Below are 17,559 nucleotides of genomic sequence, written 5' to 3'. Positions count from 1 at the left end.
AGGTTATTATATATAAGGCTGAATGCTAGATCTTTCGATACCGAAAAGAATATAGAAGCTGTGCAGAAGCTACCCGTTCAAATAATTATTTTAGAGTCTAATTGTCTCTCGACCGAAATATCGTCTAGCACTTTAGACGAAAAGTGGAATCCTAACTGTATGGTAAAAGGAAGAAGTGAACCCTGTCAAATACCGCAAATACTGAAAATGACTGCTAAGAAAACATTGACGTGCTCAGTGAAATTATTTATCAGAATACCATCGAATTATATGTCTCCAAATTATAATAAAATTTATGCCTACTATTGTTTTTTTCAATTATTATTGATGTAATCAAAAAACCTTTAGGAACCAACATATCTGCATCGTAGAGGTAATAAAGGAATCTTTAATTCCAATTTTGAACTTATTTGAGCGCGATTGGGAAAAATGTCGAGAGTAAATTTTTATAAAAACGACAGTATGAAGTAGGTACGCGCACACCGACAGTCTGCTGTTAGTGGCTAAATTCTTTCCAGTTATTTATATATCAGTGCAAATAAAGGGTAAAAAAATACATTGGTGTTTTTAGTAAATATATTTATAATAATTTTCGTGTCATTGGATTTGTCTTCGTCGGGAATAGGAAAATAGGTAGTACCTAAAAATAATGAAAAGAATATTTTTTTGGAAAGTAGTACCTAAGTATTAAAATTAGTTTGATATATAAATAAAATACAAATAAACTGTTTAAAATACATTTATTTCGTTGAAATCATTACGTGCGTACAAAGTACACACATATTCTTTATTATGGTAGGGGAGCCCAAGCGGGAATTTTTGCAGTTACTCGAGCGCGTCAGAAAATCACATGGGGAGAAACCTTGTACCCTGTAAATGTACCATTACAATATAATGGCTTTTAAAACAGGGGAGTTCATTAAAAAAAATCGAAAAAAAAAATATATCCTTAGAAAAACTCGAATTCGTCATATTAAGATAATGTAAGTTAAATACATGCAGAACAGTGTATATTTAAAAAATCTGGGAAATAATATAAGGATATACATATTATAATATAAATATAAGGAAATGGTCGAGTCACAAAGTTTCACAAAGAAAAGCGAATATTTCGCGAAATGAACAATAGATCGAAAAACTGAAAAATACATGTATTCAATATTTTTAAAAAATCTATCGAATGACACCAAACATGACCCCCATGGAGATGGGGTAGGGAGTTACTTTAAAATCTTAAATAGGAGTCGCTATTTTCTTTTATTGTAGATTTAGATTACTTGCGTAAAAATAAGTATTTAACCTTTATTCGAAACATTTTTTCAAATTATGGATAGAAGGCGCTATAATCGGAAAAGACGATTGTTGGAAATGAAAAAGTAAATTAAAAAATGGAAAGTCTTCACTAAAATGGAAAACTTTTTGATTTGAAGACCTAACTTTTACAACCTACATATCGATGCCTCAGAAGCCGATCGGTGTAAGTCAATAAGTGTTTAAAATGAGATACTAAGATGTTTCTGACAATAGTTGCAGAAATATAAGTAGATATTAAAAACAAATAAACTGTCTTTATTTATCATAATATGGGTAACATATTCATAAATACAAACAAGGAAATAATAATATTATATATAATAATAAGTGTTATATCTCATAAGTAATTTTTAGGGAGAATGTGACTTACACCGTTTGACTTCTGAGGCATCCATATGTAGATCCCCATAACGCTCGAGTAACTGCAAGTGTACTTGCCTCCCCTACTATTACTTTGGACCTAATGCTTTTGCTAAGTTAACCATGTTCAAATTATACTATGGTCTGTTTTTAAACCAGGAGAAGTAATTCAAATTTACCGCGCCGTAAGGCTTGTTTGTAATTGGTCTAATCTGGGGCAAGTTTACTCCGCACTGTTATAAAATTTTGACCCTAATGTTTTAAACATTTTAACATTTTAAAACTATTGGCAATTCATAGGTTAATTAAAGCTCGGTTTCATAATCAACTTAAAGTGAACATTAACTAAACTAAAGTTCACTTTAATGTGTAATTCCGTTGATAGACGTGCCAACTGAAAATTTAAAGTCCACTTTAACTTATTATGAAATCGAGCGTAAGTTATATCAGCCTTTTTTGAGTTTTTTGCGTTATTCCTTTAATTTTTAGATTTTTAGTCTGCTTTTGTATAAAAAAGTGTTTTTAGAACTCATTCTAGCGACGTATTAGTATACCCAAATACTATGGACGTTCTATAGTATTTGGTATACCTAATATAATATTTATGGATTGCCATAAATCGAAGGCCGAAATGATCAGCCAAAAAAGAAGACCAATTTGGTGATTTTTCTAGTGACTTTATTGGGTATGAATCTGGCTTTTCAATTTACTCCTCTTGGTTTAAAAACAAACCATAGTGACAAGAAGTATTATTGGTGGCCTATATATTCTTACAAGAAAAATAATTTATCCTTTGGAGAAATTATAACTAATATAATAAGGTTAATTTATAATAAGGTCCCATATGAGATAATGTGCAAGATAACATATTTATGCTTTTATCGGTAAAGTGTGAATCATTATTGAATTTTGTAAAAGAATAATACTAGGTGAAAACAGAGTTGATGGCTACGGGATTTATAGAAAAAGAAGAAAAATGGTGCTACCATCTGCCGGTCGTAAAACGAGATATTTACGTTGTTGCCAATATAACAAAAATCACGATTTCGGATTTCGGCTACCGTTTTCTCTGTGTGTTGGTAAAAATGGGTGCTGTGTTGCTGTGCATTGTTGGAACAAAATTTTTATAAAATGGCTGGTTATCATGCAAAAATCATATGTAATTTGTGATCCTCATTTTAATAACGTGTAGCTTTTATTAATTTTGTATGTTGTATCGTTAAGTGCGTACTTTATATACGTTTTTCTCGATATAGATGTGGCCTAGATGAGTTGTGTAATGTAGAGTTTCGATAGCTAATAGACTGCTAGCGATAAGAACATCTAATGTTTTTAGTTTGAAAGCTGAAACTAATAGTTGGATATATTTTTCAAGCACGTGAATATTCCAGTATTTTAATAATGTAAGTATTTAGCACAAAATACCTGTTCATTATCAACCCTTCCGTTTTAATAGGCTATCTGGTTTTCCCTGCCTATTAAGGTTGTACATACTCCAATTCCTGTCTTCACATTTTTGTTAAATACAACAGGATTATCAGAATTATACCCTATTCTGTTTATTTTAACGGATTCTTTATTGTTTGACTGGTTCTATAAATAAGTTATTTATCTAAAGGTTTTAGTTCAATATTGAAGTATGGTCTGATAAAAATGTTTGCTTTAAATTTGACTACTTGCAATATATATTTACAATTAATGATTTACAGCAACAAATGCAAATTGTTTAAAATGGAAAAGAAGGCAATTAGGAACTTATTTTACAGACAAATCTTTAATGGGGTCAACCATTTATATTTTATGTTTTTACCCATTTTAAGTTCTCTCACCACAGATTAAGTGAAAATTTTATAATTTTAAATTCAGTATAAATCAAAAAGTTATTTATTTTTTATATACCCAGTAGCATAAACTACAATTTATAAATTTTTGACATCTGTACTAATCACTTGACATATTGCTCTTACACCATCATAGTGGTGTATGTAAACTGGTAAAATCAAACTAATGTATGTATGGTTACAAACATTTACAAAAAATCCTACATACAGAAACTTACATGCCTTCTCTTTTTATGGTGTTGAGTTGTACCGATATAGTACGTTGATGAACTATCATAACCTATTGACTGCCAGCAACGCATCTCTCGTGTTTTGACAAACTTTGTTTATGTGCCAGCAACGCAACTCTCACGTTCTTTATATGATTCATCTTATTGGTCTAATATTTCGCTGGCATATCGAGAATAACCACTTATTGTGGGTGGCAGTCAAAAGGTTAAAAGGTCAGATGTCTGTCTTTTGCGACATCAAAAGCTCACCAGTATCATATATGCTTGTCTAGTTCTTTATATTTTGACGCCATGACATGGGACCTACTCCGCTGTTGCCCCCAATCTTTCCTTGGATAATTAGTTGAGTTATTGCATTCAATACCTAAACTCCAAAACCTCTCAACTGTTTTTGTTCGTTTTTTATATTCTGGTCTATTTTTATGTATCAGAATTCCTGACACCTATTTTTAATGCTTTGTGCATTAAGACTTTAATAAAAAAAAAAGATATAGATTTTCTTCATCAATGTACTGCTATATATAGTTTTTGTCCGTAAAGTACAATTGTAGATTTTCAGTTGAGAGGTTTTGGAGTTTAGGTATAAAATATTATTTTCCCCTTTCAGGATATGGCCCAGGTATCCAATTTTTCATATCTTGATCAAGTTGATCCTCTCTCAAGCAAAATTATATAAATCGTCAATATACAGAATACAAAATAGTGGTTTAAATTTAAAAAAGCTTGTCTCTTGCTTGTTTGGTACAGCATTTTATTTCTTGTTGAGGATCCCATTGGCCATCCACCATCATTCTCAAGTATGTATTTGGATGTTTTCATTTATTCGATTGGAGCATTATCTACTTACAGTTGTACCCTTAAAAGTGTGTCCTTTCTTATTGCAATGCATTTAGTTTATCATGCCAAAAAAGTAAAATTACAAAATTAATTCTTATTGAATTTCCTAATTATCATCTATGCAGATGGTTCCAAAACATGTAATAGACCAGGTAGAGCTTATTATGTTGCTAATATAAAAAATGGTAATTCTTTTAGACTACCTAAATTTACATCTATCTTAAGTGCCGAATTTTATGCTATTGAAAGAGGCCCAACAGAACAGAACTTTGGAAAAACAAGACACAGTATCAGAGTACTATCAGATTCTTTATCTGCCCTTGAGGCAGTATCACAACTAATAACCAAAAAACATAACACTTAGTTGTTATGCGGTATTAAGAAGTAAATTGCTAGATTTAAATATAATAGCAATGGCTTCGTCTTTATCTGGGTAAAAGGATATGCTGGAATCAAAGATAATGAGGTAGTGGATGAATTGGTAACTATATTGGCAAATTCGGTACTTTTAAATAAAATAGAAAATTTGATAATCTATTGGCGAGTTTTTGTGTTTTTTGCATTATTCCTTTAATTTTTAAACTTTTAGTCTGCTTTTATATAAAAGACACTAGCTTTTAGAACTTTTTAGCGACATATTAGTACAGTAAAACCCCGATTATCCGGGTGCGGATTATCTATGCTGTGGATTATCCGTGCTATGATTTTCTATTACTCAAGTTGCATTTTTGAGGTTTTGACTCTATATTATGATGAAAGAGATACTCATAATGAAAGATTTATTTTTTCTGTAATTTTTTATGGTAGGTACGTACATATGTATGTTTATACGTGCATATGTATTATACATAACAAATACTTGTTTGGATTATCCGTGCTTTTCAATTATCCGTGCCACCCTTCGGTCCCTAGGAGCACGGATAATCGGGGTTCTACTGTATAATATAATATTTATAGATTACTGTGGAAGACCGGCATGATCAACCAAAAAAGAAGATGTATTTGGTGATTTTTCTAGTGCCATTATTGGGTGTGAATCTGCCTTTTGAGATTACTCCGCCTGGTTTAAAAACAGGGTATAGGTTTTTTCAATGTGCATCCAGTAAATTATTGATCTATTGTTTTCAGGGTCTTCCCACTGATCATCTTCCTATTGTGAAACCATCTATCACCTATTGCCTTCCTTACTACTCTTTGTTATTATTATTATTTATTTATTTACGGGTGAACCCATTTTACAAAATAAGTACAATTTTAAAACAAGTACAATAATTTAAAAAAATACAATTAACATGTCAAAGGTTTAAAACAAAATAAAACATTTATAAGCTAAAAATTACAAGACAATTAAACATGAAAGTACACAGACCAATAATATAAATATTAAACATAAAAAGTAGGTACCTACATCTGATAATAACTGCCGTCAAGTGATATTTGACAATACGGCCTTGAATCTATTTAAGCTGTAGGAAAAGTCGAGTTCCTGAAATTGATTTGCAATTCTTTGGCTTCGAGATAAGAACGAATAATGAGCATAATTTGTTCTATGCATTGGTACAGAAAATGAAACCAATTGTCTTGTCTGGCGGTTGGGAACTGCGAAATTAATTTTGGCTAACATATCTGGGCAGTCGATTTGTGAGTTAACCAGCTTAAATAATAGAATTAAGTCGTGATGTAATCGACGGCTTTTTAATGTAGTAATATTTAGCATCTGTAAAATATCGTCATAATGCATATACTGGCCAAGTTTAAACGCAACATGTCTAAGGAATTTATGTTGCACATTCTCAATTTTATCACTATACAACTGATAATAGGGAGACCACACCGAAGAGCAATATTCCAGATGAGATCTAACCAACGAACAATATAGAATCTTTAATGGTTGGATGGACGTAAAATCAGAAGTAACTCGTTTGATATATCCAAGAAGCCTCAAATATTTGTTAATGATGGTTTTAAAGTGCTCATGAAAAGTTAGTGAGGTATCTAGCCATATTCCAAGCACTGGCGAAGCGTCCATGTAACCATTGTTACCATTGGTAACAGTTAAAATTTGTAAATAAAGATTTTATGACTACTATGAAATAATTCCACTTATATTTTTTAAAAATAGAAATATTTGTTAATAGTATCTACCTAATTCAGTAAAATAGCCAACTAGACGCACGAAAATATCAGGGAGTTTATGTAAAATCGGTTGCACGCTATTATAATACGCCCTTACCACAGTATAAAGAGGTTCCATATTTATACTGTGCCCTTACTGTGCACCGCGCCGTTTACCACTTCTGTGAGTGGCAACGATAGTAGGATCTTTGACTGGATCGTCTCTGAAAATTTTGCGGGGACGATGGCTCTGACACCGCGTATTGGTGTTACCAAATTTTAATTTGGTGACGCTAGGTAGGGCCAGTGTCTATCGGTACAGAAAATACCGACCGTAAGAATATCAGACTTAATAAATGCAATTTTAATTATTATTATAATTATAGGTAATAATTATAATTCCATTTATGAATAAAACTTTCTTGATACCCTTGCCTCGTTCCTTGATCTTACTAAAGCTTTTGATTGTGTCACTCATAGTATTCTTCTTAAAAAATTACATGCCTATAATTTTCATCCTATGTCTATTCAATTGATTGAGTCTTATCTATCAGATAGATTTCAGTATGTGTTTTTTAACCAGCTTAAATCTGATAAAAAACCTTTGATGTATGGAGTGCCTCAAGGGTCAGTTCTAGGTCCAATATTATTTCTCATTTATATAAATGACTTGGGATTTTCACAAGAGGGCCCGGTAAGCACAGTCCTATTTGCTGATGATACTACATGCTATCAAAGTTACCACCCTTCCCAAATCAGTGATATTGATCTTGAGACCACAGAGAGCAATTTGTTCCAATGGTTTTTGGCAAATCGTCTCTCTCTCAATAACTCAAAATCACAAACAGTGAACTTTACCCTAAGACATAACACCATTACACATCCCATTTTAACAGATTGTTCACAGGAAGCTAAATTTCTTGGTGTTTATCTTGATCAGGGACTCACTTGGGAACGGCACATACTGAAACTTTCCCAAAAGCTCTCAAGCCAACTCTTTTTATTTAGAAACCTATCTAAGGTTACCTCCCTTCAAACCCTTCTTACATCATATCACAGCAACTTTCACTCACGACTAACTTACGCAATCCTTTCCTGGGGACACTCTTGCCATATAGATAAGGTGTTTGGTCAGCAGAGAAAGTGTATTCGCATAATCACAGGTCAGGGTTATCAGGACGATTGTAGGCAGTCTTTCAGAAACCTGAGGATTCTCACACTACCTTCTGTGTACATTATGCAGTGCCTGTTGTATGTTCATCAAAATGTAGATCTGTATAAAACACAACAGCATACTTATCAGACTAGAAATCATGATGCCCTTGTACCAGACTTCAGTCGACTTGAGAGGACCAGAAATGGAACCAGATACCTAGCATTGAAATTTTATAACTGTATACCAATATCTATTAAAAGTCTTGATTTTAACCAATTTAAGAGACAAATTAAAAATTATCTTCTGATGGGTGCTTTCTACTCATTTGAGGAGTACTTCAGATCTAAATTTTGTTTTGTCCTGTAATTTAATTAGTGTTTAGTTTTTAAACTTTAGTAATAGGTTTTTTTTACTGAAGTACTGTCAACTTTTAATGTAATTTTAGACAATTTTAATTATTGCTGACCTGTAAAAGTACATTTGTACATTATTACCAATAAATACTCTACTATGAAGTTTGTTATTCTTAGGGCCGGTATTTTCTCGATTAAACTCCGGTTAGTTAACCGTACCGGCCCTTTGGATTCGATTATTGCATAATATGCATTATTAATTATTAGTTTATAACTTGTAACTGTACTTGCTTATTATACAGATAATATATCTATACCTTTTTATCCTATATAAATTATATTAATCGATTTTAATTACTTGTCGAAATATATTAATTAACAAAAACATTATTATAATATGACATATAATAATATTGATTATACAGTACATTGTAGTGTATAATCAATAAAATAAAAATTATTTAATATTTTAGGCTAAAAATGACAAATGAATGTACTGATTAGTATACTAATTATACAATTTGGATTTTTTAATAAAGTATAAAGGTGATATAATACATATTTTACCTAAAAACAACAAATATGTTTTTAGTTTGTAGATACTTTATATAATTTCTTAAATTTTTAATTTTTTAATTTTATTTCATCTATTTTTATAATAGACCTGGATCGCGCGTACCAAAAAAAAGTTGATTAATAGCAAGCTGAAAATTCACGGTGTCTAGTCGAACAAACTTTGATGTATGGGAACACTGTATATATAAAAATATTTATAAAATACATTATATATATATATATATATAGATAATATATCTGGTATATATTTAATATCTGGTTTTGGTAACACTTTAGAAAAAGTCACACGTCGCCACTGATTCCAAGATCTTTGATTACAGTTTGTGATGAAAGAAGAGATGTATTAATACTGTAATCATACTGTTGTCATTCCATTCTACTCTTCTGTTTCTTACCCAGTTCTTAATGTTTTCTACCTTGCACCTTCATTGTATATCTGTACTTCTAGTTCTGTCCCATAGTGCTTGTCATCAATTTTTCTAAGGGCTTTCATCTCTGCTGTTTCTAGCATTCTTTTAGTCCTCTCTGTGTCAGGTTGTGTTTCTGCTGTGTATGTCATTATTGGTCTGACAACTGTTTTGTAAATTCTACCTTTCATTTGTTTTCCAATATTTTTATTTTTCCATATTGTTTGATTCAGGCAACCTGTGGCTCTGCTTGCTCTATTCACTTGGTCTTTCACTTTTGTTTAGAGCTTTCTGTAGCTAGATAGTGGATACCTATTTATTATTATTATTATCCCTTGTTCTATTTTATCTGACCCTCTAGCTCTAATTTACATCTTAGTAGATTTGCTGTTATAAGGACACATAAAAAAGGAAAGAATAACACCAGCTTCCAGAACAAACAACAACTTAAGCAAATACATCTGGACCTCGGAGGTAAACTACACTATGCCGACATGGTGTTGTTTTCTTTTTATTCCTTTAACTCACTCAGCTCTGCAAGAGCTTTCTAGAGGTATACTACACTTGGTACTAATGACCACGAAAACAAAATTACCAAAAAAATAGAACACTATGTTCAAATAATTTGAGAGGTAAAAAGCGCCATGTAAACTTGGGTGTTTTTATATCACAGTTACTACCTGCATACTATGTTGACTTAGTGCACTGAGCACCTAGCCGCAAATGGGGCATACTGTTCTAAACAGAAATAAATCTCTTTGTTTTTATCTATTCTTTTTTTATAATTACATGGTATTTTCTCCCCAAGCTAACATTTTAAGGTCCCTCTTGTTTTTTTTTAAATAACTAATAGAAACCAATTTTTTTTGCTTTGTTAGAACATTTGTCCTTAGAATAATTTAAACAATTTATAAAAACTTATATATTTTGCTCTTTTTCTTATTTAAAAAAAATAAATAAATTTTAAAAATCATTAGCGTGGATGTCCCCGACTTGATTTTTCAATGAATCCATAGCAATATTTTCATCATGGAGGTTTAATAACTTATTTTGTAATAGTTTACATGTACCCTAATAACCACTTATTCCAACCATACAACAACAGTTTTAAAATGTAATATAAATAACTTAATATGACAGCTTAAAGTTTGTCCCCAACTGTCCGCGTCATTAGCGTGGACCAACAGTTAACAGTTTAAAATTCCCGCGTGATATACCCAACCGGAAATTACCGTTTATATTTAAATTTCTATCCCCTCCAACAATACAGTTAAGGTATTTTTCCTGCGCAATATTTATTTAGTCTTCAGAGATACGCGTTAAAAAGTACGTGCACGTGGTCGTGTATTAAGCTTCGTCATTAGAGTGGAGGTAAGTTTTTCAGAAAAAATCAAAATTAAAAAAGTTAACTTATGATCATATTTGGCACTAATAAATAAGCTTTTAATTAGAATATCTTTCTTTATTCAAAAAATACTGAGGGAATTTTTATAAGAAAATATACACATTTTGTCATTAGAGTTGCTATTTATTTTCGTCATTAGCGTGCACAAATTAAACCACGCTAATGATGTTATGCCATGCTAATGATTTATTTTTTATCTTTGTAGATTACTTTGAAAAACTAACTTTGACTAGTAAATAATGGCACGCAAAAAGCAAAGTGAAGAAGAAAGAAAACGTAAAAAAAGGGAATGCGAAAAAAAAAGGAGACAAAAAATTAAAAATAACGCAGAAAGATATAAAATAGAGCAGGAAAAAAAACATCAAATATATGAAAAAGCTAAGGAAAAGGGCATTGTTAAATTAAAAGAGGATTTAAGTCGCAGGGAACTAAAAGCAAAAAGGAAATCTTGGAAGGAGAATTCAAAAAATATAGAAACCGGCAGAAATTTTTCAAAAATTTAAATGACAATACACCTCCAGTCAGTGAGAATGGTGAGCCTGAAGAACAAAACCCAGAAGTAAATTTTGAGGAAAATGAACCGTCCACTAGTTTTGCTTCATCATTTAGTAGTACACCTATTAGCAGTGTAAGCAGACAAAAAAGGGAAGGAAAAAGGGTTAAAAGACGAAACCAAACGAAATTATTTAGGGAACTAAAAAAAACTCAACAGGAAAATAAAAAATTAAAATGTAAATTTGAAATGTATAAAAAAAGATTTTACAGAGCCATTAAGAAAAAAAAGTCGGTTTTATCTCCTCAGTCAAAGGTTACAGAACTACTTAAAAATTCACCAACAGTCCCTAAGGAAGTAAAAAGACAATTACTTTTTGGAGAAGCTCTAAAAGAAGATCTTTCTTCTAAATTTTTATCCCTAAAAGATGACAAGTCCAAACAAATATTTACAAAGGCAATAGAGGGTCCCAACTTGAGAAAATATAAACTACTGAAATATGCCAAACAATTCCTTCCTCCAGGTTTAAGGAGGGCCAATAGGAATAGAACAGAAGTTTTTAAATACGAAAGAAAATCATTTACTGGTTTTAGCTTTTTAAAAAAGACCATACATGACTTCTATTTACAAGAAGAAAACTCTCGTATATGCCCTGGTAAAAAATATACAGTTACAAGAAAATGCCAAAAAATGCAAAAAAGATACCTAAACAATACCTTAAAGAATTTATTTCACAAGTTTCAGTCAGAGTATCCATCATTGAAAGTGTCATATGCCTTATTTTGTAAAGTTCGCCCATTTTGGGTCATCTCTCAAAAATTAACGGGAAGGGATACATGCCTTTGTATACTGCATGAAAATGTAAAATTGCTTATAACAAGTTTATATACAAATAAAATAATATTGGAAAAGGACATAGATACACACTTCTTGAAACTTTGTGCTGTTCAAAATACAATGAAGCATGTTTGGAACGAAAATGTGAAAATTGCAAATTTAAGAAGATATTCTACCATGTGGAAGATGAAATGTGGATAAGAAAATTTGAATATGAGAGGTGGATTACGCTAAAAGAAAAACGAATTAGTGTCAAAACTAAAAAGGACATTCTTGTTCAGATTACCAAAAAAGGAGAAAGTGAGGTCTAATCCAGCAACACTAATTCAGAAATTAGAACTATATCAAAATAAAATTTTACGACATATTTTGACAATTAACCATCAATATTCAGTAATGAAGACATTAAAAGAAAGCCTAACTGAAAATGAAATTCTATTTCATATAGATTTTTCCGAAAATTTTCTCTGCAAGTATGCAAATGAAGCACAGTCTGTGCATTTTGGAGCATCCCGAGACCAAATAACACTTCATACTGGTATGATGTACCATAAATCAAAAAAAGAGGGTTTTTGTACCGTCTCCAAGTCCTTAAGACATGATCCTGCCTCCATAATGGCACATATGGAAATAATTATAAACCATTACCAGCATGAGTTAGAAACTGAATTTAAAACAATTCATTTTCTCTCAGACAGTCCAAGCAGCCAGTATCGAAATAAAAAAATGTTCTTTTACCTACAGCAAGTCTTACCAAAATTATTTCCACAAATCCAACATATTTCTTGGAACTATTCAGAGGCAGGACATGGAAAGGGAGCTCCAGATGGTATTGGTGCAACCATTAAAAGAACTGCAGATCAACTCATAACATTTAACCATGACATAAATAACTTTGATGTCTTTGTGAAATGTATTCAAGAAAACATCAGCAATATACATATCAAATGTCTTAATGAAAATAATATTGAAAAATTTGATGCTTTTCTGCCTCCACTACTAAAACCATATAAAGGGACAATGCAAACACATCAAGTAACTTGGAATCACATTACTCGAGAGCTGAGTTTTAGAACTTTAAGCTGCTTTAAATGCAGCTTTGAGAATTGTATTCATTATGCGATTGAAAATAAAGTAGCGCCGCTACAGTCTTCATATTTAAGTGAGGAAAATGACAATGGAAGAGCCACTGCTCGGCCTACAGGAATAGAAGAATTTAGTGAAGATACCTGGGTTACAGCTATTTTTGATAATGATTGGTATCCAGGTAAGAGACTACAGTTTTTTACTATACTGCTTTTCTTTACTTTAAAATTTAATTGTTAAATTTTATTAAGCTATACACTTTTTTTCAGGAATCATTGAAAACATTGATCGAAACATTATGACTGTTAACTTTATGATGAAAAATGGTAAAAGTTTTTTCTGGCCAGATATCGCTGATCGTCAAACTGTGACTACTAGAAATGGAATCTTATGTCAGCTAGTGCATCCACCTGAACCAGTTTCCAATAGATTCTACAAAATACAAGAATATGACTATATTGATAATTTATTTAAATCTTCAGTTTAGATGTTGTATGGTAAAGGAATGAAATCAAGTGAATGGTTTCACATAGCTGATGTTTCTTTTTTTATTATTTCTACATTTTTTTGGGGCAAAATGTTAAAATGAAATGTTCTTTTTTCTTTTAATATAAGTTGATTTTTGATGTAAACTTAGGGGTTGTTTTATTTTTTATCATTAGAGTGGCAGGTAAATCATTAGAATGGACATTTTTTTTCAAAAAACCTATATATAAAAAGAATTAAGCTCAACTTTCTATCACATTTAATTAAGAACCTCTCAAAGTGCTTTATACATTATTTTCAAAAATTTAACAACAATATTTTTTTTTAAATCTAGTCAAGCCCAAAAAATTTATTTTGGAAGAAACACCCACATAGTTGTTGTTTTTATAAAAATCATGGTTATTAATACATTGTAATAAACAATCAACAAATATTGTGTACCTTCTCTTAAAAATTGGTGTTTCTATTTCGAATGGTATTATACACATAGTTTCAAAAGTTATGGATCACTTAAAATTATGCTAAATTTAAAAAAATTATAAAAGAAACAGAAATAACAACAAGTATTATTAAATGTTATTATTTTGTTGAACCACAATATGTCAGCAACAAATTGACAACATTGTTATTATTTCTGTTTTCTTTCAAGGGTCAATAAATACATATTGGTTCATTAATAATAATTTTCTATTTGTGATAAAATATAGACAATTAAATGGACAAACAAACAACATACCATGTTTCTGGTACATACAAGTAACCTATTTCGTATTACAATGGCATTACCTCATAATAACCATTATTTTTTAAATCTTTTATAGTGCATTTAATAATTTACAGAATCTGTTCAGATTGTTATCAGATGTTAAACATTAATTTGATATTAGCGTTTAGTGAAGCATTTTAAAGAATTCTTCAACTCATTTTTATTTTTATTTATAATACAGCTTGATAATTTTACAACACTATATTTTTTGGCCAACTTTTGTGAATAAACCAGACTTTTCACTTTCTCAGCTATTATATTTTTATTATGTTTCTTAGGGACAAAGGTTTCCTATTTTACGACATATTATTATAGAGCTTTAAGAACTTTGTGTTCGCTGACACCGACCCTAATTTATTATGCAGGTTATTTTTAATCTCATTTTGGATAAATAGGATAAGTAATAAAATAATATTAGGTATTTCGCAATCTTGGGTATTATCAACAGGTACCTAATATTTTGGCCGATATTAACTGCTAAATTTCTATGAAATGGGTGTTAAAAATAATGAGATTATTTGGCAGCGTCCGTATTATATAAATGGCCGTTAGTACAGGTTGCCGATTTTGACAGGTGGCCGTTAACACAGGTTTTACTGTAATAACATTTAACTAAAATAAAAATTTGTTTCATGAGAAGTACCTAGCTAATTTTTTGGGCTTAAATACCTTTAAATTCATTAAATATTTTATAAGTATAGATCAAACCTATCAGAGATAAACTGCACTATGTCACTTTAAAATACCATTAATTATAGTAATTAGGGCAAATTTTAATGTTTTATTAGTTGTATTGTACCGGGTGTCCCAATAAGAATGGCTCTCGGCCATATCTCAAGAACCGTTTATAGTAGAGCTTTGAAATAAAAAATTTTGTAACAAAAGTTGCCTCAGGAAAAGCCTGGAAATTATTTTCATAATTGTGGGACCACCGCTAGAGGGCGTAATTGAATATCAAAAATGAAAAAATCTAAATTTTACAAAATTTTCCTAATAAAGGGGCACTGGAAATCCGATCGTCGTATTCTTCATAAAATTTTACGCATATTTGATTTGACAAGTTTAGGTCTACCTTTGGAAATAAGAGGTGGGAGTGAGTGGGAACCTTGTTATGAAAAACTGGCTGTGAGTCCGGTTCTGCTTAATCAAATTTTGCAAACTTGGTCTTGTTGAAGACAGATCTTTTTCGTCAATGTAAAAGTGATGATTTCGAACCAACTTACTGAGTAATGTGCCAGCTAGAAGGCGTTATTTAATTTTTTTCAGAAATCTAGTGTTCCTTGGAAAATATTAAATACAAACATGCATTTTTAATACCATATTACAAAATTAGACAAAATTAGCAACAGAATAGCGAAAACCGCATGTTAATACCTTTTTTCTATCTCGAGATATCTTACAAAACGTGTAAATTTAAAAACATAACTGTTACTGTCACCGGTAAACGAAATAATTCATTAAAAGTAGTGTGCTATGGAGACAACAAAGAAACATTTTCCAGCTGTCAACGTATATTAGGTCTTTTCAACGCTTCTCATTTGTTTCGAGCCTCGTTCATATCTCGTATATTAATATTATACACGGATTATACAGCATATGACAGAGGCTCGAAACAAATGAGAAGCGTTGAAAAGCCCTATTACAAAGAAATAAAAACAACTATTTAGTGATGACATAAACGTTCAAATTTTTGCCCATCATTTTCGTTGCAAACATTTACTCTTTCAAGAGTAGATTGAACAGCAGTCTCAATTTCTGCTCTCGATATGCTTTGAATGGCGTTTCGTATTCTCTGGATAATGTATTCTAGAGTAGTGTATGATGGGCAACAATTTGAATATTTAGGTCGTCACTAAGTAGTTCTTTTTGTTCTGTGTTATATTTAATTTTAATAGTATTGTTTCTCTTTATACTGTTGTTTTAATTAATTATATTTTTATACGTTGACATCTGGAAAATGTTATTTTGTTTTTTTCCACAGCACACTACTTTTCATTAACTTAGTTTACCGGTGATAGTAACAGTTATGTATAAAATTTACACGTTTCTCGAGATATCTTGAGATAGACAAAAGGTATCGACATGCGGTTTTCGCTATTCTATTGCTAATTTAATCTAATTTTATAAAGTATGATTAAAAATGCATACTTGTATTTAATATTTTCCAAAGAAAACTAGATTTCTGAAAAAAATTAAATAACGCCTCCCAGCTGGCTTATTACTTATTAGGATGGTTCAAAATTATCACGCTTACATTGAAGAAAAAGATCTGTCTTCAACAAGACCCAGTTTTCAAAATTTGATTTAGCAAAACCGTACTTACAGACATTTTTTCATAACAAGGTTCCCACTCACCCCAACCTCTTATTTACAAAGGTAGAGTTAAACTTGTTAAATCAAATATGCGCAGAATTTGATGAAGAATACAATAATCGGATTTCCAGTGCCCCTTCATTAGGAAAATTTTGTAAAATTTAGATTTTTTTATTTTTGATATTCAATTACGCCCTCTAGCGGTGGACCCACAATTATGAAAATAATTTCCAGGCTTTTCCTGAGGCAACTTTTGGTATAAAATTTTTTATTTCAAAGCTCTACTATAAACCGTTCCTGAGATATGGCCGAGAGCCATTCTTATTGGGACACCCGGTACAAACTAGTTATATGTTATGATTAAAATATGATCACATTGTCTTTCAGAGCGAAAGATACCTAATTATGGGATATATAAGATTTTTAAAATATTCAAACTGCTCTACTGAAAAGTTGCTTAAAATGACAGTGTAGTTTACCTCCGAGATCCAGACATGAACAGTGACAGCCAAAAGAAAAAGCAATTACAGAGCGATGTATACAAACTGACATGTGGTGACTGACCAAACAATTACATCAGTCAAACTGGCAGAACCTTTGACAAACACAGCAGAACACAAAAGAGCTTTCAATAACAGAAAACAGATTCTACGTAGGCAGTTCACCTTCTAGATCATAATCATTCTGTTAATGACCAGTTTTCCATATTCAAAATAAAGGCCTTAAGGTATCTTATTAGAATCTATAGAAATTAATAGATAAAAAAATACAAATTATAATTGAGGGGATTAGATGCTAAGGGGTACAAGTGACAAAATATTGTAAACTGAGTTAAGTGCACAAAATAATATTAGATAGTACTAAAAATTTAGTGGCAAAGAGATACAGGTGAATTAACCTACTGGTGGCGACATATCGCAGGTTGTAGTTTGACTGCTTATGAAATATTTAAAAACAGTTTGGAGCAAACAGGTATAATAGTCC

The 17,559-nt window shown here is 31.1% G+C and overlaps 1 protein-coding gene across 1 annotated transcript in view; it reads left to right on the top strand.

Annotated features, from left to right (window-relative positions):
- Positions 1-2,686: 2,686 nt before the first annotated feature.
- The window catches only part of LOC114333210 (uncharacterized), a 197,859-nt gene continuing 182,986 nt past the window's right edge, over positions 2,687-17,559 (top strand). The window contains exon 1 of the mRNA XM_050660558.1: positions 2,687-3,077. The gene's annotated coding sequence lies outside the window, so the exon portion shown is untranslated. The remainder of the gene's footprint in view (positions 3,078-17,559) is intronic.

Source organism: Diabrotica virgifera, chromosome 1 (assembly GCF_917563875.1).
Source record: "Diabrotica virgifera virgifera chromosome 1, PGI_DIABVI_V3a".
Classification (NCBI taxonomy): Eukaryota; Metazoa; Arthropoda; class Insecta; order Coleoptera; family Chrysomelidae; genus Diabrotica; species Diabrotica virgifera.
Note: the sequence above shows the minus strand (reverse complement) of the source record. Positions and strands in the feature narration are given on the sequence as shown.